Source organism: Cuculus canorus, chromosome 1, assembly GCF_017976375.1.
Source record: "Cuculus canorus isolate bCucCan1 chromosome 1, bCucCan1.pri, whole genome shotgun sequence".
NCBI lineage: Eukaryota > Metazoa > Chordata > Aves > Cuculiformes > Cuculidae > Cuculus > Cuculus canorus.
The window spans coordinates 88161458-88183207 of record NC_071401.1 but is presented as its reverse complement, the minus strand read 5'-3'; the positions used below and the strand labels follow the sequence as shown (position 1 = coordinate 88183207).

Sequence of the window (21750 nt, the reverse complement as noted above, 5' to 3'; positions counted from 1 at the left end):
TTGCCAGAAGAGAAATTGAGGTCTAAGTGGCATGGAGTGTGAAATACCATTTATTCCATGAAAATGGAAGTGAAGCTCACTATAAATATGCAGTGGTTTTTGAAGTTCAGATTACTTCTGCCTTCACATTCAGTGCACTGTGGCTTCAATTTTTAGTGGATTACTATGCTGTATAGTATTTTTTACCTTGAATTTTATATTAACAGACAACTGAAATCATCGTGAAAAGAAATGAGCTAATAGTACAGTCACATAGACATTTTGGGAACGGAAAAATGAGACACAGTTTGCAATAGTCCAGACATGTCTCAGCTTCTTTAATGGATCTTGACCTATAATTAAAAGTTAATGCTCTTATATATGTCAACTAAAACCTGACACTAAGACCGTCAGGATTTAAACACAAGAAATTACATTAATATGTCTGACAGCACTTTGACAAAATTATCTAGAAACTCAAATCTCTCGAATAAATGAGAGACAAAATACCTTTGCTCTTTGAAAGTTTATGAGCCTGGGACAACAAATGGCCATCAGTAACTCCCATAAAAATACCATATATTGCTGAATCAATGAGTGTCACAATCAAGTTTAAAGAGAAAGAAAAAGGTAAGGTGATTGATAGTGGTTAATATTTGTATTATGTGTAATATATCTTCCCTAGTTCACAGTTTTCTCAGTTTCTGAACCCTCCATTGGTGTTTGGTATAAGGTCATCTTAATAAAAGAGCACAGTCTTTCCAGTGTGTTATTGAACTGGTAGTCAAAACTATCCTGAAGAATTAATTCCAATAGGAAATTACAAAGTATTTCAATAACGGTCTCAATCTTTTTCACTCATGTCTGAAAGACAAAATTTGTACCAAATGTAAAGAATGGTTCAACTTAACAGAAAATTTAACATTGTCTATATAAATATGGTTTGATTTATTTGTTTAAAGCATTGACTTTTATCAACTCAAGACCACAGGTCAGAATTCTAAGTTGAGAGGAGGAATGGGGCTTTGAAAATTATAAAATTGTATTATGTTCTCTATTACATAACATCATTAGCACTGTAATATTTACTCATAGTTGAAAGTCTGAGAAGGCAGAGACACACTGTACAAGCAAAGACTGCATAGAGAAGAAAAAAAAGAATGTCCCAAATAATTTTCATGTTTCGTTTTGCATTACTTTTGTCACAGTAAGACATATATGAAGTTAACATGGATACTTACATGCTTATGGCATTTTTTTACCTTTTCCACAAGGAAAAGTTGTTCTAAATCCATATGATCTCTTGAGCATTGTCACCTTTTTAAGCGGCATGAATTTTCAGCTGTCTGCAGAGACGAAAGAGGTTATTTCTGAGTCATTTCTAAACTCTAACAATCCCTGGTTGCAAAAATAACCTCAGGGCTATGAGCAACTTTCATAATTGACAACAATCACTAGGCATTTTAGTTTGTCCTGAACACTTTTAGCATGATTTTACTTTTCCTAAAGAAAAGTTTCTTCTTTTGCATCCAATAACAGTTGTGTTAGTGATAAAAACCTATTATTCCTTATGTTCATAGTACTTTTTAGGACTATGAATAGTGCTATGAAGATGGCATTCAGAGAAAGCTGAAATACATTGAGAACAAAAGATATGGTTTTAATTATGGGATTGTAATTTCTTTTGAAATACAGATAACTATATTCTATTTACGGTTTGGTGTGAATCATCAGAAAGTCTGTTTTGAATTGTAGACACCTAATTCACTAGTTTATTTTATTTATTTATTTTCTAAAATGAAACTGTATTTTGTAATTCAATATACAGATACTCATTAGATTTAAACACAACAAAAATAAAAGACAGGACATTTTATGACTCAGCTGCAACTTTAAAAATGTTTCACCTAATAAATGATGGAAAAGGTAGAAATTGTATAAACTGTTTATATTTTAGGCTGGAATATTCTTCAGAATAATGGCCACGAGTTTGTACAAAAATAATACCACTTGTAACTTCCATGGCATAAACAAAAGATAGTGGCGAGCTCCATTAGATTGCTAGAGTGTAACATACCTTCTTCAAGGTGGTCTCATTTGACCATTTGCATTTTCTTGTATGTGATTGGGACCAAATTTCATGTAAAACACTGAATTTATCTTCCTGCCTACCAGAGCCTGAGGCATGTAATTGTAATGCTATTGCTCCTGCTGTGAAGTGAGAGTGGGAATATCTAGTGGCTCATCCTGGCCCTCTCACAAGACTGCAACAGAGACAGACAACTCTCCTCGTCTCAGCCTTTTCCCTTCTACTATGTGAAGCAGCAGCTATTCTGGATCCTCCTTCGTGTCCTTTCCTCATAGTTGACTGTAACCTAGAAATTGTTTGGCAAATTGCAGTTGTAATTAGAGAGCATGAAAAGGGGAAAGCAATTGCACATGCAAAGGTGTGGCCATAGGCTGCTGCAGCATTTGGAGCCTATGATGTGTGAAAGGCTGAGTCAAGAAACTTGGATTTGACTCCTGATCCTAGTGCTGCGAAGGCTGGCCTATCCTGAGTCTAGGGCATAACATTTTCTTCAATGTCTTGACACCTGATTCTAATGTTGTGATGCCTAACAGCAAAGCACTTTCCAGGGATCCCCATGCTCTGTTATTCCCATCAACCAAGGCATCAGTTTGATGTCTTCCAAATACCTTCATTCGCATGGCAGAATGGCAGAATGGCAGACTGTAATCCATTGCAATGATGAGGTTAGAGGTGAGAGCACCAGTGTCTGCACACACCCTTGAAATTTGTTTGTGGGGAACTGCTTAAATCTTCCATACACCTCTGACATTCTCCCCTGAGCATCTTGTAGACCCCTGGAAGTCTGGAAACAGATGTGCACCACTTGAAGAAAAGAGGAGGAAAAGTCAAAGGCATATGTGTGGGCAATGCCTGAAGAAGAACACCAGAGAGTTCTTAGCAGAAAGAAAGTGACTTGTGGCTACTACTCCTAAAACATCTGTGGGAACGGGCTGTTCAGCAATTTATGTGGAAATTCAGGTTCATTAGGAGGCAGGTGAATGTGAACGAAAATACAGAAAAAGTACAGTTCTTGTGGTGGAAAACTGCTCAAAATGTAAAAGACAGCAAAATAAAGAAAAGTATGTTTGACTAGTCTATATGAAAGGTACCTAACTGGTGTAGGCAAAAAGGGACATGAAATCTGACTCAGAAACTTGGTTATGGAGAAAGGAGAAGATTTGACAATTGTGAAATTTATCCTTAAGGAGTGAAGGAAAGTCCCATATGGGTGCAAGTTACGTGGATGCCTGGAATTTTAACAATCTCCCTGCAGACTGGTGGAACAATGGAGACAGGCACGCATCGTTGTTTGGTAGCTCTCTAAGAGTTGTGAATCTGCATCCTCCTTTATTTGGAAGGCAGGGAGTTTTTCTGTAATAGTTTATGAGTGTTTGCCTCAGGTTGTTTGAATATGTAGTATTTAACCATATCTATTTAACTTAATAGCAGGTGGTTGCAAAATAACCAGGAAATGCAGTAGATGAAAAATCTCTTTATAAGGAGTAAGAGACAATGTTTAACTTAATAATGGTGCCGTACTTTCTTCCTTGATTCCAGACACATTGCATAGTTTGTTAGTGAAGTCTTAGAGCCAAAAGATCAAAAGGGCAATGAAAAAGGTAAAAAAGACTCTGTGAACAAAGAATACGAAATGTCACAGCTAGTTTGGAAGAGAACAAGCTGTCATTGAGCCTTGCTGAAAGGAGCAGAGATGTAAAAGCCTTAAGTAGAACTCATTGGGAAAATTTACAGTTGCGTAGACTTTCTCTTCAGAAAGGAATAAATTTTTAATGATATAGTTTAATAAAATTTAAACTAGGAGAGGTATCTACATTCCAAGGTTGTATTTCCAGACAGAGAAAGTACGTCATTAGCATGGGTAATAGATTTGCTCTTTAGGTACTTTCCTTACATTTTCGAAAACAAATTCAGAACTCTGCTCTTCCCCGTCCCATAAATGAAGTGGGGAAATATTAGGGTCCCACTTCTTGGAGATGTCTCACTTTATATAAACAATTAAATATTCACCGGAACAGCAGTAGTAAACCTATCTACCACCTGAAAGTCTTAACCTACGGTTAAACTGAAGGACTCAGTTTTCATGAAAAAGTCTTAGCCCTCACTTTCTTCCTGACCTGTGTTGTGGAATAGAATTAATTTTGAAATTTATGTAATATCTGCTTTCATCTCCAAGAGTAAACTGTTGTTTGTTTTTAAAAAGATCGCTGTAGTCTTGTAACTCCAGGGTGCCTTCAGGATGTCTACTCCTAAATCCTGAAGAAAAGAGGTACAAAAGTGAAAATTCAGCCAAAACTTTCTAGTGTGAAATAATTATCATTATTGTGCAGCGCAGGAGCAAGACAAGAAGTGGGAAAAACAAGGATTCGAGCTGAAGGGAGATGGAAGTCTGAAACCAACCTCTATAAAAGAACTGACAAGACTTAAAAAAATATGAGGAAGAGGAGTTGTGTCTAGGACAATAACTATGTTACTACTATTTACTGGAAAAATGTATTATATTATATACCATAAATTTAGGCATGGCATACCTACATGTGTCTTACAAAATCTTCCTTTTTATGTGTATAATATGATAAAAATAAAGATACTTTGAAAGAGAGAACTTCCTTTAAACAAGCAGAAAGGGAAAAATGTAAAGTATCATTTATTGCCAAGTACAGTGCAGGTTTAATACGGGTGCTGTCTTTCAAACTCACTTATTAAGTTTTCCTGTTTATTGTGCATTGTGTTTGCTCAGCTGAATTGTACCTTGCACTAGAGCATTTCCTTGGAAGCTACACTTCCACAGAAACGTAACTGGTTTACTATGTCTTTGTCATCAAATAAAGCAAACAAAGGTAAAACCAAGAGGTTCTGAAGTGCAATGTCAGACACAGATCCAATGTCCTCATTGCTCTATGACTTTTTCTCATCTCCTGACAAATGACAAATTCAGCACTGAAAGGGGTAGTCTGATAACAGGAAAACAGTGCAAACTTTCCCTCTGGCTTTTATCCCTTCATCTTGTTTTGCCATCTAGTCCTGCAACTTCTGATGGCACAAAAAATCAATAACTGCTGAGGGGAACAGTGCAATATTTTCCAATGTATTCATCTGTTTCTCCCCTCCAGTCCCTCTGCCTTGAGATCTTGGACTGGAGCAGTATTCCTCTTACACATGTGGGGCTAGGTCGACATATCTTTAGGGTGCATTAAAGTTGCCTCTTAATCAGCTGGGGGAGCTGGTCTGTAGTAGCAGCATTAATGAGTGATGTTCCCAAGAAGCTGAGCATGTTGCCTCATAATGACCCCTTTCCCTGCTTTTGCACTGGAAGCCCCGCCTTGCAAAATTTTCATATCAGGAGATGGGGTTCACTAAGGAGTTGCTTGCTGCATTATGTGAATTTGCATCACACTGATGAATTATACACTTGGTCTATTTTCAACTGTATTTAAATGTCACTGTGTGATACATTAACTTGATTCAAATATTTTAGATTTTTTAATAATCCTTTATTATTCGAGCACTGTGACATTGGAATGTTTAGTGTTCTGAATGACTGACCACTCACATCTAAATGGCTTTGTGCTTTCAGAAATTAATTTATAATTTGCTACACTTCCTTCCCAAACACTGACAGGATTCGATGTGTGTTCCATTTGCATTCTAAATTGTTTAGAAAGCACCATTTTGCTTCTGTGAAGGTATTCACCTGAATTACTGTAGATCACACAAGTGTGCTATTGATCAAAGCCAAATATTACAGAGTAATTGTGAGCGTATTTATAGTCTATAAACTGCAGTAAGGAAAGCAGGATGCATGTAAGTCCTATACCATTGGTTTTATAGTGTATATTTTAGTCTGATTGATGGCCTGCATGTGCCCTGTGAAAGTGCTGTAATTATTTTTCTGATCCGCAGCATTTATATATTACATAATTTTTTCTGAGGTGTTGAGACAAAAAAGGGGAAGAGAAAAAGAAACAAATAAAGGGAAATATTTAAACACAAACCGGGTGCCTTAACTGTGCAGTTTTTACCTACAAATCAGCAACCACAAACCCCCTAACATTACATAACATGAATCTGCAAGTTATTTAAGAAAGTGGTAAACCTTGGAACAGAAGATTATGTGCCTAGATCTCTACTGGGTCAATAAAATAAGCAACTTTCTGATCAGGGCTTGAGTAGCTTTGTTTCTCACTACATGAGAGTATGAGAATATTCAGACTAACATCCTAGAGGAAAAACAAATAGCTAATGAAATAATAGCATTCTTAAAAGAGAGCCTGACATCTGTTAGGAAAATTTGACTTCCCATGATGTTTGTGGAAATAAATGATTTTGGGTTCACTCAATCTACCCTGTGAGTTTGGAGCATATTTACGTTCTTTTCAGAAGAGGGGAAGAATGAGATAGATGAATGACCTTTTATTTTATAACACCATGCAAAGCTTTTAAAAGTCTATTTGATATAAAAAATACATAAGCAACTATGTTTAACAGGACTGTTCAAGCAATCTCAGCATCCCTGTAACATCACAAACAACTCAGATTTCTTTTCTGTGGTTTATAGTGTCTCTCCAGAATATTTCAGCAAAATAACATCCTTGCAGTGCATTTTTTTTTCTTAAACCCTGTTGTGCTTTTTCTAATATATATTTGATGCACACATTTAGTGACAAAGTGAGCATGCAGAAAGAGCAAATATCCCAAGTATGAAATACAACATAAATTTAAATGACTGGAAGTGGAATTATTTAGCACTTTATCACTTCATGTTGTCAGAATTCCACTGACGTGATCTTATAAAATGTAGCACTGTGTGCCTTCTGATTGTTAACAAAAGTCTAAGGAGAATCATATTTATTTTGCATGGTCCTTCAAATACGTGTCTTGAATTTACTCATGACACAATGGTGACAAAATCCTCTCTTGTGCTACAATTCTGTAAAATGAGAGAGCTCATCAGAAGACCTCCCTTCTTTTCTGGGCAGCATATGTCTCTTGGAATGAGTGACTGATAGACCAGATGGGTGTCCTGTCATTCAGAGGGACGTTGGCAGGCTGAAGGGATGGGCCAGCACAAGTCTCCAGAAGCTGAACAATGGGAAATGACAAATCCTTCCTCTGGAGAGGAATAACTCTCTACAACTGACCTCATGGAAAGCATCTTGGCAGAAAAGGACCTGGGCGTCCTGGTGGATACCAGACTGACCATGCTATGTGCCATGTGCTTTTGTAGCAAAAGTGGCCAACAGCATCTTGGTCTGCATTAGGCAAAGTGTCATCAGCAGCTGATGGAGAGAGGTGCTCCTTCCCCTCTGCTCAGCCCTGGTGAGTCATGCCTGGAGTGCTGGGTCCAGCTCTGTTCTCCACAGTACAAGGCAGACATGGACTTAATGGAGAGCGTCTGGTGAAGGGCCATGAAGATGACTGAGGAAGTGGAGCATCTGTCATACAGAGACAGGCTGAGAGACCTGGGACTTCTCAGCCTGGAGAAGGGAATCTTATCCATGTGTATTACAGTGACGGTGGTCGAACACTGAAACAGGCTGCCCAAAGAGGCTGTGGAGGGTTCATCCTTGGACCTTCCTGCCTCAGCTGGTTTGTGCTTCCGTCTCCCAACCATTTCCATATAAATGAGAGTTTTGCAAGGGTAAGGACAATAGCAGTGGAACTGAAACCTAGAACTGGGCCAGGCCTTGTGTTTTGAACCAGACTGTACGTGCCTTGAGTAACAGAGACAGGTATGAGGAACTAAGTACATGTAGAACTGATATAGCTGTTGTGTGAGGGTGTAGGCCTGGGTTTTGGTATGAGGGTGCAGCAGGCAGCTGCCACTGGGTGAGGACAAGAAAGCAGGAGTTGTGAGTGGCAGAATGGTTAGAAACCACCCCCAGAGGCCTCCTGGCAAAGGGCAGAAGCCACCAATGAGACTTCCTGATGCTCTTCCTTGGTGCTTTTGCTACCACTGCCATCTCAGAGCTGGCCCCATCTCCCAGTACAGCTGTTGCAAGGCACTGGGGCACTCCAGGCTCTGACATGTAAATTGTGCCCACACCGAACTTACTGTTCAGGTTAAATCAGCAGCTGTTTCACAGCTGTCCCTGACTAACCTAACTGAATGGTCAAAAGGGAACAATGAAAGAGATTTTAATGTCAGAACAAGCAGAGGACTCCCTGGTGAAGCATTGACTTTTGTGTTAGTGACTAAGCATGTTAGTGAATGAGAGGCTTCCAGCTGACTACCCCCAAGCCTGCATGGAATCACAAGGTTTGAACTTCTGTATCAGCATCAGTGATGTAATCATTTGCTTTCGACTCTGAGGCTTATCCATCTTACCACTGCAAAGAACTAATGACTTACACGTATTCGTTCACAGCTTATTTTGAAACAACTATTGTTTCTGAATATCTGAGAAAGTTGTAAGTTGACACTGGAGGATTATTGCTATTTGGGTACTGTTATCTTGTTTCTACATAGCTAACAGTCATGTTAGCAAGTAATTGATTTGTGGTCAGAAGTGGGAGCAAAAGTACATTTAAACTTCAAACTATTTTTCATAAATACATACCCTTCCCCCTTGCTTTAACTTGGTAATATCCAGCAACCCTGTGCAAGATTATATTTTTTTTTCAATAACTTATACCCATGTTGGACCTGGATCTGATGAGAGCTACAAGACATTCTGATAAGCACTCCACAATATGCATCTCCAAGGTTGATAGAAGGGTAGTAATAAATCATCTTTACAAAATCATGAGCTCTTAAAAGAGAAGAAAAAAGAATACAAAAGTAGGAAACTATGTCAGATGAGTGAAGATGAATAGGAAAAAATGGTATGGGTGAGTAGGAATCTAATCAGAAAGGTTACAGAACAGCAATATGGAAGGAGTACAAGAAATATAAAGGGTAAAAAGATGTGATCCTATAGACATGTTTACAGACTTCCTCTGTTTTGCTAAGAAAAAGAAAAGCTGATACAGTTCACACTGAAACAGTTATCATTCTAATCTCTTCTTGTAGTATGCTTTTTTTTTCTTGCTTATTTGCCAACAAACAATAGGGTTTCACCTGCTTATGGCAACAGATACATTTTAATTGCTTCGGAGAGCTTGGATAGTCCTTAGTGTTTTATCTTTTCCTTTCCCACCCTTTTTGGTGTTTCTTGACTGAAAGGATCTCTGAGTTAAATCTTATTTGGTCTCTGTTATTAAATTCAATGCTGACCCACATCTGATTAGCAATTGGCATGCCTAGTGTCTTGTCTGCGCAGAGCCTGTGTACCCAAAAGATGCCTTAGAAAGAACGTGACAGATATAGCTGATATGTCTGTTTAACTTTTAGAAGTGAGAGATTACAGATTGAAGACATCTTCGCTCTGATGCCACTGCATCTTGTAGTGAGGTGTTAATGGTGAAGAAAAAACAGAGATATATGACAAAGCATGTAATATTATGTCTTTAGCTATTGTTATGTACAGTCCTGATGAATTAGGCAGCCAACTTTATGAACAACTTCTATAGGCAGTGCACTGTACTCTTTAGCGGAGGCTTTCTGCTTATTGGCTGTGAGCTTCCTTGAAGAGCCTCCTGTCAAGAAATGGACTTTGCGGACCTAGTCTGCAGAATGAACAACAGCATTTTCCCAGACCTTTACTGTTATGTATCATTCCCTTAGTGCAACCTTGGTGGTTTAATGCTGCACTTTTCTTATCTGCTGCAGTGCCAAGTGAAACAAGTTTAGATAAACATTCAGTGACAGTTTTGTGCAAACAAATTTTATTTTGCTTTCCAGCCCTCAAGCAGTATGTGCATTGTCAACTGTTACATTTGAGATGTGAGGTGGCCCTTTCAAGTCCAGGGCTAGTGAAATATGAAACTTATATAACAAAAAGTGAAGTATTATCATGCTCTTCAAATGTGTTAGTATTTTATCTGCAGTATTTGATAAAAAAACCAAAATTCATTGTTTCCCCGAGTAAAATTGTCATGAAATTTTTACTGTCATACAATCAGTCACTGTATCCAGGCTTAATAGCTAAGAAGCCAGGAGGAATGTTTTTAAGAGCAAAACCAGCTTAAACTAGTGTTTCAGGCAAACCAGGGAGATCAAAATTGGGATTTTTTTCCCTGATACTTGAGATTTACCCAATTCAGTATATCAAAATGAAAATCGAATATTTATCCTACAGTGCAATTTTTGCTAACACTACACTCAGATTATGTCCTTGGAATCCAATTTAAAATGGTAAATTATCAATAAAACATATAGCAGCTTTCATTTTTAGAATTTGTTTAAAAAGCCTAGATCAGGCCAAGTAAGCAGACATTTGAATTCTTCCATAGTTGCATTTATATTCCATTATACCTGATTTGTAAGCAATAATGCAACATATAGGGACAAATTCAGATTTGGCTTGAAAAGAAACATTTTTGTATTGCTGTCTGAACTCCATTTAGTGAACAGATATTGTAAAGATAGATTTCATTTCTAATTTCATATTCAAGCTTCATTTTAAAAATAGTCCTTATTACTGTTGTATCATATTGCTTTCCAGCATATGCTGATTATTAAATAAAGGATTTAGAATATACAGAGAGGAAGTAATTTGTTTTGCAACTGCATAGTGGTTCAAAGTCTTAGGTTTGATTCTTTCACATATGAGAAATTAATGGGAGCATTTGTATTAGCTGTTTAAGATAATATAAAACAACCTTGTTTTTTTCTGACTTCTTCTCTCTATAAATTTATACCTTAATTGCATTTGGCTAATGATTTCACTTCAAGTCATGCAAATCATCAGTTCCGAAAAGTATCAGGTTAAAAGTCATAGTATTCAAGAAAAGAATTTTTTTTTTACAGATGCTTTCTGAAGTTCTGGCACTGCGAGATACTACTACTATTTTCTTCCATTATTCTTACGTTTACTTTGTTCTGGGCAATGAATATAAAGAAAATGCTTTGTTTCTTCTCAACTTGTTGGTCTTTGCACACACACATACACATACAAGACAGAAAGTTGTTGGTTTTAATTGAATTTATATATACTTCACAGGAAAATGTTAATCTTTTATATTGATCTCATGATGTGCGAGTATTTGTTCTTAAAATGTTTAGAGCTTAAATTTTGGCTCAAAATTGATCTCACAGTGTTCTTTAAAATCTCTAAATCAAAGGCACTTTGGAAAACATGTATCTAATAATATCAGGAGATGAATGCTTTCAAGCTTTAAGACTTAAATAGAAGGTTCGGTTCCACAGAGAGTGGAGCTGATTACTTGCTGTGATTGAAAGGAGGAGAGCTTCCTTCACCTTTCTGTCTTCCAGTTCCCCCCCTCTCCAGTTCTCCTCTCCTTTTTTCTTACCTCAGCCTCCTTTTTCCAGTTTCCTTCCTCCAGCCCTTCCCCAGTTCTGACCATCCTGTCCATCCTCCATGCTCCCCTACCTTATTCCAGCACTAATGCTTCTCAGGACCACACCTATAGTGGCAGAAACAAGTTTTTACTGACCCACATTGTGGAAATCAACTCTGAGGTGCATCAGCATTGATATGCCTGAGATACACAAAGGTTTCAGGAGTATTGTGTCGCCCATAGTCACGCACAAAGATTACACCAGCCTAGAGTTCAGGTATCACACTGACAGAAAGTCCCTGTATGTTTCTGAGTTCTTCAAACATAGAGTTGTGGTTTTCTGCACTTCATAGCACAGAGAAAATCAAAAGCAACAGTCTGCCTGCATCTCTGTTTTGCCACTCAGAGTTACTGCATGGCAATTCGAAAGAAATAGTGCTAATTTATGTCCAGCAAGACTAATGAAATTATTTTCAGCACAAGCATTTTTACACTCCATTGGCCTTTGAGGACGGTTTCTGTAAAACAAAGATGGTGCATTCAGTAAAAAAATCCATAAATGAGGTAGAACAGTTACAAGGTTTTGTTCTCCACATTATAGTGTGCCTGGAAACTAAGGACAGGACAAATTTGATTGCAACAAAAAACTCCTAATGAGTTTGCCAAAATGCTGTCGGCAGCATGTCTCCCTAATGAGGCTGAGAGGTTGTGACTGGGGATGATGTTATATTTATTCTACACACATTAGCAACCCTTTGGAAAGACTAAATTCCTTTTTAGCACTATTAATGTATAGAAAATGAAGATTTTTTTTCCACAAAGAAAACAAATTAAGAAACAAACACAGGAACATTTGGTTCAAATCAACACCATCAGTTTTCCATCCAAGAGGTTTTTTGCATATTTTTGTTTCTCTACAATTTAAAAATTAGATCAAATTTATTTTTTTCTCTTAAGCTGATGCCCCGAGCAGCCACCTTGCTCAGCCCAACAAAATCTCACAGTAATTTTTTTTAGAAATTATAAATGTTGTCCACATTAATGAAAAAGAACCATCTCTTCCCTTTACCTAAAGGAACATAAACATACAAAATGCCTGATAATCAACGACACCTTCAACTAGTTTTGGTTAATTTTGGAGAAGGAGTTTTGGCAGAAGAGTTTTTGGAAGAATAGTTTTGGCAATTTGGAACTTAGTGTATTATGTTTTAAAATATCACAAGGAGTTTGTTTGCCTTATGGTTAGTGAGCACTTAAACATTTAGATTTTTAGGCTTTTACAATATTCAGATTCTGGCTTCTCATAATTTTCTTAATTGGAAGCCATATTTCTCAGAAAATGAATACAGTCCGTGAGAGTCTAAGGGAACAACAAATATTTTTAATGAGATTCTTACTAAAATAATGATAATTTTTAATATTTACAGAAGGAAATAAGAAAGTAATTCTTTCAAAATCACTGGCTCTCATATACATGAATAAGGTATTATCTGAAACCTATCAATGTCAGGAAGGTGTTTTTCAGGCCACCAGAAGGTACTGTCAGGAAGCAGCAAGGTTCAGGTGCTTCCCCAGGGACAGGCAGCCAGGAGCTGAGGGCAATGATGTCATCAAGCAGGACTGGGAAGCTGGAGACCAGCAAGCTTGTGGCATCACTGAGGCAGAGACTAACAGCCAGGCTGGCCTGAAATGGGGATCCTGAGCCCATGGGCAGGGTTGGAGGAGGCCCTGGGGGTGCTGAGCAGGGCCAGTAAGGTTTATTAAGGCACTCAGGACCCCTACAGATGTGTACAGGCTTTCCTTTTGTGATCAGTAGACAGAGAAAGGGACAACTCTCTATTGCCAATTCTGTGGAGCAGCCAATTCTGCATGGACTAACTCTTCATGTGACATCTCTACATGGCCAGCTCTACATGGGGACAAATTTCTATCTGCCACTAAACCATGTCCCTGAGCACCTCATCTATGCATCTTTTAAATACCTCCAGGGATGGTGACTCAACCTGGGTGGCCTCTGCCAATGCCCGATGACCTTTTCTGTGAAAAATTTTTTCTGATGTCCAGTCTAAACCTCAGACAGCAGCTTGAGGTGCAGCTTGAGGCCATTCTCCCTTGTCCTGTCCCCTGTCACTTGGGAGAAGAGGCCAGCACCCTCCTCTCTACAATGTCCTTTTAGGTAGTTGTAGAGAGCAATAAGTTCTCCCCTCAGTCTCCTCTTCTCAAAGCTAAACAATCCCAGTTCCCTCAGCCACTCCTTATGTATTATATATGTCTTTTATATTGTTTGTCTTTTCTACTGTACAATAGGGTTTAAGTAACAGTTGATAATGTATGGAGCATTTGTTTTGTCAAAGGATCAGCAGTAAGAAAGGGTTTTCCTGAGGCAGTGGAGCTCCAGGAACTGAGGTAATGTGGCACACAATTCCAATGTAGGTGTAACTGAACAAAGGTTAAAAAGAATACCATTTAGAAGAACGCTTTTTTAATGCATTTATAAACTTAAATGCATTTTTTGACTGATAACATATAGTAGTCATCAGAAGGTAAGCATGGTCAGCAGTTGGAGCTATATTACCTGCGCAAGAACAATAGGAGAAACACTACTGAGATCGGAGTTTCAAGATCCCAGAAGGCAGGAATGGCAGAAATGACTCAGTCTGTGTAATCACAATTGATGGCCTCTTGTACTTGTGTTATAAAACAGCCTTTAGTTACGACCTCACCATTCCATTCAATTTGCAGAATAAGTAAAGCTTATCCCCAGTGAGATCCATCCTGCTTTTCCGTGACTATTAAAAATTTAGACATGTAGTCTAAGATACATAGGCACGTTAACTTTCTAGTTACAAAAGGACAGTAGTTCTCTTCAGAGGCTAAAATGTGTCCCATCTGAAGATGAATATCTGCAACTTTCAGAAAGAAAAAATTCTTAGTAGTGCCTTCATAAAGACACTGATAATTTTTAAGAACTAGGCATCTAAGACTTTCATCAGTAAAACTAGATAAGGCTGCTTACCTCCTGAGTACAGAGGAGAGTTTCCTTCTCTATGTTCTAGTTCCTGGATACACACCAAAGAAAGAGGAGCAAAAGATGTAAAGTCTTTCTGAACTATAGTCTCCCATAGATGTCACATATATAGTTCGGTCAGTCTGAGGAGCTGCAAGAGGTCTGGTTATTTAGTGACGTTAAGCTCTTTATGGACTTTAGTTAGTTTTTTAATGGGGCTTTACTACATGCAATCTGAGATTATGTTTTCTCACTGGCCAGCCGGATAAGTTTTCTTTAGGTGGCAAAAGACTCTTCCCTAACTGAAAAAACCAACAAAACTTACCCCCAAAGAAAGGTTGAACTCCTGCACTGAAAACTGGAGAAAACAGCACTTTCAATGGGAAAGCTGACAGGACTTTAACACTGGCAAATAATGTGAATTCCTAGATTTATTCTCAGAAATGTCTGAATCATTAGGGCTGAAAACTTCCAAATAAATTGCATTGTGGAAACATCAGCTGTGGGAAAATTTCCTTGTAAGCAATTGAAGTTTGCATACTCTCAAGACCTCAAACCGAAGGTCTTTTAATAGCATATATGGCTCCATCTGCAACAGAATTTATTCCAGCTGTTTCTATTTTAATGAATCCCAAAATACGCAGAGGATTACCCCGCTGTCTGGCAGGACTCCTGATTTTCATGGTGTCCTAAACATTCATGTTACATTGAGAAAGTTTCAGTGAGCATTCTATTCTCCAGAGATTTAGACATCCTTACAATCTTCTACAGACAGGTATGGACTCATTCTCATCACCCTCTAAGTCAACTGGGAGCCATGCTGATGTTTTAGCATGTTGAGCCCAAGCTGATATTTTAGCATGTTGTTGAGCCCAAGCTGATATGCTCTCACAGGGTTTATTAGCTTTGCCCATTGACAAGAGCATTACACAGCTTCTAGCTTGAAGATGGCTTGTCTCCAGTCTCTCTGGACCACGTCTGCCTGCAGAATCTGTGTAGAGGTGCCTGTGGGAAAAGACTTCAAGAAATGCTGCCTGTCTTGTACACACGAAAGCTGCTGAGACAGTGCTTATAATGTGAATAGTAAATTTGCTTACAGCTATGTGATTCCTCTTTGACAGCTTAGAGGGAACTGAGTGCGATCATAAATGCACACTGTGCAAATGGTACTGTATTAACTCGTTATAATGGTTTCTATTTTGTTCCTACCGGGCACTGTTATGCACACTGCACAGGAACTGGATTATCAGGAAGAGTGAAAATCCATCATAGGACAGCTAAGTCCCATTTAAATCTGACAAACTAAATAACTTGCAATGGCTTTCAGAGCATGTATTATTTATTATCAGCCATACAGTCTCCCTCAGCTGTTTTTCAGATTTGACCTGCACTGCGGAGTTTTGTCAGCAGAGTCATTTCAGCTGCAAGTGTGAAAATAATCATACTCCCTTGCTAATAGAGCCATACTGCAGAAGAGAGCTTTTGTTGGCTTGATTAATGTTGCAGGAGGAAAAACATAACCAAGTTGACAGAAAGCCCCCTCACTGCATCATCGCGAGGCTGCTGTATCAGAATAGCTGTGCTCAGACTAGGGTGTCAACAGAGGCTCTGTAGGTGAGATCAGCTCTCATAGACAAACAGTCTTTAAAAAAGCAGCCACAACTACGTGTAAAAGAAGAAATAATGATCTTGCATCACAAAGAAACAAATTCTTGGAAATCCTGGATGTATTGAATACAATAGCAAAGGCCCTGTTCTTGTAGGTGCAGAACTAAAAGCAGGATTCAGGCTGAAATTCATTCTTTGACTCAGGCAGCCCTCATAAAACCAACCTGTTTATCTCTTCACATTACATTTTTTGTTTTCCTAAAGGCTCCTAGTTTTTAATTCTTTAATATACTGAACTATAATATTAATTCCTCGTTTCTGTTTATTGGAATGCCAATATACTCCCTTTTCTTTTTGTTGCTTTATTAATGCATTGTTTTATCAAGGTAATGGAAATTGTTAGCACAAGAAAAATATCGATGGAGAACTGTGAGCTCACAGAGGTTGATCATCTTTCCTATCATTTGAGATTTTGTTTTTAATTCAGGAAGAGTGGACTAGGGAATGGACTGAGGGTCAAATGAAGCCAGAAAATAAAATAATCATTTGAAGAAGAGCATTCCTCTGCACAGCAAACACAGAGATAACAGCTTAAACAGAGTAGAGGTGTGGAATATGATTTCCACATAACTATCCACTAGGTCCTGGCTGCAGTTTATTGCAATATACTGCACTCCTGCCTTCATTAAAACTGCCTGATTTCCTGAGATGTATAAGTTGTGCTTGCCTTCTCCCTGGTACAACATGTAAAGGCTTGCTTCCACAGTTGTGTTAGTTTTCTTTGCCTATGTGAAGTCAGTGTTTAATGCCTTCAAGTAGTTCCAAAATACACCTCAAGTTGCTTGAAGACCTCAGAACTAAACCTTAAAGTGATTAAAAAATCAAGACTAAACAATACTAAAGGCTGAATTTCAGTCTATGAACTATTGATCTCCTCCGGGTGATGCAGTTTACAAATAAGAAGATAAGGCACACAGAGCTGGGAAACTGGACAACCTCAGGATCACACACAATTATTCTTCCTGAGGAAGCCTCTTCACAAGCCTATCTCCTGGCCAAGGCAGTCCTCAATTTTGTAGTCAAAATAATAATAGTAACAAAAATACAGTGTCCTAAGGGTAGATGTATATACTGAAACTTGACGGAGACCAGATATTTAATGAAACCCATTAAGTTCTTCATTGCTGGAAATCTGAGTAACAAGTAGAAATTGTTTAACTATGACAGTGACAGGTAGGATTTTAACCCCCCGGATAACCTGAGATGAATGAGGAATAACTATGATACTAGTTTATGACATTTATTGTATTTATATGAAATCTGAGTGGCACAGTGTTAATTGCTTATGGTTTTGCCTGCTAGATTTATAATGTTATCATACAGATAATTAAACTTAAATAACTGTATGAGTAATATATTTTATATGTCAGTGTGGTAAAGGATGAGTAGGACTGAGTACAGAAGAAGTCCCGGTTTTGAACACCGATCTTTAATCAGAGACCATCAAAGGTCATTTCTCTGCCTCATGTACTTTGTCATCTACCATTTGAATAGCATCCTTTGATTTTTTACATATATATTGCCAAGGATCACTAACTAGGAAAAAGAGTAAGCCTCATGTCTGTACAATAGTTCATTAAAGGAAATGACTAAAACTTCAATTAATTATATTAATTTCTTCTTAGAGATGTTAAAAGCTGTGTCTTTTTAAACTGAGGAACTATTATATGGATTTGAACTGAGATTTGAGAAAAACAAGTGTGATGTATGAACTTGCACGTTAGTCAAATGCAAAGGTAGGTGGATGTCATCTAATATCCTAATTCTATAGCACAATTAAATCAGAAAAATTAATAACAACAACCACAACTACTTTTCATGCTAAAAAAATTTTCTGGAAGTTACAGAAGCATCATTAAGCTAACATAACTGTACTAGTTTAACTATCTATATTGATGCATATTCCAGTATGAGATTGGCTTTTTCTGGTCTAGCTGAAATCAGTTCTGAAGGAATTAATGCCAAAAATGGAAAAAGATCTCTTATAATTAGATGAAAGTGTACACATATGAATTTGTATTAATGCCATTGTTGCACTTTAGAATCACAGTTTGTGTTTTATTACCATAATTTGCCATGTGAACAATCCTTAATCTTCTGTCAAATGCCAGTAGCAGCAACACGGTCTGAGATCAGTCTTGCATGAGGGTCCTATTCTAAAATAAATTCAGCTGTGTTTCAAGCTGTTCACTGCATTTCCATTCTTTTTTTTTTTTTTCTGGTTCTGGGAAACTACGCGAAAAGCTGACTAGGGACATTTTTTGACTTACACTGCTGACACAAATGTTCTGTTAGAACTTATGGTATTTTATACCCTCTATTACAGCGTTTCATTCTTCTTCAAGTGAAAATGTGGATTTACACAGTGTGTTTAAAGTAGTCTTGCCAATTGAATAAATACAGCACTGAATATACAAGAATATTAAGTTGCTTAAAGAAAAATGTAGAAGTGTCTTAGTTGATCTAGGAGAAAAACATTTGTGATCCTAGTGCCATGTTGCTTCTCTGTGTTGATGAGGACACATTTGGTTACAGCAAGTTTTAGCTGTAACATGACTCTGTATTAACTCTGGTTTACTTTTGGGAAGAACTGAGGGATATATGTCTCAGATACAATTGTGGAGTACATGTTGTCTAATATCTGCAGACACCTGCAACAGGTGCCAACAGAGCTGTTCACACACAGGCCACACTCTTCACATCACCAGACCATCAAGTAGAAGGTGGTACTGGTGCCTCTGAAGAAGCACATACACGTAATTCCTCCTCTCTAAACACTTCATTGCACTTTTAGATGTTAAACTTCATCAATTGTATCAAAATGCCAGTAATAGGAGGACTGACATAAAAAAAGAGGTCTCACTGTATGTTTTGTGTTACAGCTACACATGAATCAGTGCATGTAGATTAAATTATCAACCTTTTCACTCTGGGGATACTAGAAGGATTATTTTCACAGCTGACTTGTTAGGTTCCACGGCCTAACTCCCTGAAGGGTCTTGAGAATCCTTTCAGAATCAGGACTATGTCCCCTAAAAATGGTTGAAAAGTGACTTTATTTTTGTGTCAACTGTTTTTCCGGATGTCTGTCAGCCCGCACAGTTAATGTATTTATATCAGCTATTGTACACGTGCTGTACAGCTGCTCTGCGAAGCTCTGCACACATGCACAGTGAGCATGCTCTAACTCCCTTGATAAGACAGCAGCGTACTCCTCATGTATGCACTTCAGCCAGCATTGCTCAGGGCCTCCAAACTCCTTCTGACAGCCTCCAGAAGGAGCTCTTAGCCACACTTTTTCTAATTAAAGTCAAATCGTCTTTGGATCCAAGGATCCAATTGTTCAGCATGTGTTCTCATACACTCCAGGGACTTATGTACTCGTACAAGTAGTTTTGCTGTAACTGCAGGGCTGTGATGTACAGCCTCAAGAGAAAAATTGGCAATATTTGGCTAGGGCAGGTATTGACTATACTATATACTGGCTGTCTGGCTTACTGAGCTCACCAAAGGTTGCTACCCTGTTGCAAAGCTGGCAGAAGTAAGGGCTCTTTGGCTCCTTCCCTTAGCAGCCTGGTATGGCTCAAGCCCATCTTTGTTGATAGTCTAAGGATTTGCTCTGGAGGAGCTGATGTAAGTGCACATACTGCAGTCTGCCAAATCTTCTCTGAGGAAAATAGCCTCTGGCAGAAGAGACGAGACAGTTTTGGGACAAATATTATCATAAAGTGCTTTGGCAGGACTCACTACAGCTTTTCCGTTAGACCCCTCTGTGGTACTGATGTGGAAAGGGGTCCTACAGATTTCTGTAGGAAGAAGAATAAAGCCCCATTTTATATACAATGACAATGCGTCTTTCTGATGTAAAAAGCACATTCCTATGTGTACTGGGAAAACATAGTCATTGTGGACACTGAGTTTCAGTGATGAAAGTTACAGCTGATTCATTATTTCATTATTCACATCATTATTCTGTGAATAATGAAAGCTGTATTTAAGATGATAGGAAAAGGAATAACCTGTCTTATTTTAAAGTTACAGAGTGTTACTGTAATGCCTCAGAGAGATAAACATTATTTTGGCCCTTTCATAGTTTTAAATAATTTATTCTTCCTTCATTACATAATTTGCTAAAACTTCTAATGAAATGCTAAAGCTAATTTGACATTTTACTGATAGAGTGGAAGCAGTGAAAGTGATATCTAGTTACTGCAGCAAAGCACTAGGATCTATTTAGAGAAATAAATTGATTTAGATGCCATAAAAAGTGGCAGCACAAAGTCAAAACATTACTCATGCTGTTAAATAATTTAAAGAGTAATTTCAGTCTCACTTGAATATATCTGACTTGCAGCACTTCAGGATTTATACTCGTAGGCCTTTGATCTTCCTGAGTTGACTAACTTTTACATCCTTCCCACAAGTTCAAAGGAACATCATTGAAATAAAGGATATGCCTTCTATTTCTTTCTCCTATTCACTTCAAATCCAAAGGGGCAAGGCCATTCACAAGTCTGAACGTTTTTTCACTGACTGTATTATTATTCTGGGCAATTCTTCCTCATCCTGCAGAAAAGGCTGTTTCTCCGAGTGGGATTTCCAGCAGTTCGGTGGGTGTCTCCCAGCAGTTGTGATATCTTGCAGTCAATTTCTCTGAGAAAGCATCACTTGACTGCGGTGAAAGAGAGAGCTGGTCCCCCGTCTCCTGTCTGTTTACAGCCAGTAGCTAATTTTAACCATGATGTCAGTGAAATCCAGCGTCTGATCCAATATAGTCAGGATGAGTTACCTAATTTCTTAATCACATGTCTATTTTGAACTTCAGTGTGGCAGTTAAAGATAAATGCATAATCTCCACTTGAAGTGGATGGTTACCTTGAGACCAATGGTGTTATTATACTCATAATGAACAAACCGTGGGCAGCTCCATTCAACATTATATTGTCACTTTATATGTAATTATGTATGTGTACAAATATATGTATATTAATAAATGCTTCAAATAAATAATTTCCAAAGTTGAGACAATTTCTGAGATAAACTAGGTTAAGGAAAAAAAAAAAAAAAAAAGCCTTAAATCTGTGAAATAAACTCATTACCAGATGGATTCCATAGTCAAGTAAGAAGTCAAATAAGTGATGTTTGGCAGTTCATTTTTGTTTGGTGGTAAGTGAAGGAAGAAATTAAGGAAAAAACATAAAATGCCAGTATTAGTGAGTATGAATTACAGATCCAAAAAAAGGGAATGTCAATAAGGAGAGATAGAGGTATCACAACAAAAGAGATTGAAGTTCTGAAGACAAAAATAACACATTCTCAAGGTTATTAAGGAGAACATAAAATGTAAATGGTATCTGTTGTCACAAGGAAATGGAGATTTTTGAAGAGCAAGAGGGAAAAATGTTTATTCAATAAATGGTTTTGTCTTGTTGTTTGAAAAGAAGCAGAGGAACCTAGTCATAAGACATGTGGATGGAAAAAGTACTTTCCAGTCTGCTAGAGTGAAGGGAATCCCACTAACTCTAGTTTGTGTCCAGTGGACGAGCCTGTGCTAGTTGGCTGCACCTTTTTTCCAGCCTAGGGCAGGTGCCTCCAGAAGGGAGTTTATTCCACTCTCTGTACTCGGGACAGTAGTATTCGAATTACCACCAGCCCTCAGGGAAGG

The 21750-nt window shown here is 38.0% G+C and overlaps 1 protein-coding gene across 1 annotated transcript in view; it reads right to left on the bottom strand.

Moving 5' to 3' along the window:
* Positions 1–20640, bottom strand: part of PRRG1 (proline rich and Gla domain 1) — a 53153-nt gene extending 32513 nt beyond the window's left edge. Inside the window, exon 1 of the mRNA XM_009558558.2 lies at positions 20620–20640. The gene's annotated coding sequence lies outside the window, so the exon portion shown is untranslated. The remainder of the gene's footprint in view (positions 1–20619) is intronic.
* Positions 20641–21750: the final 1110 nt, after the last annotated feature.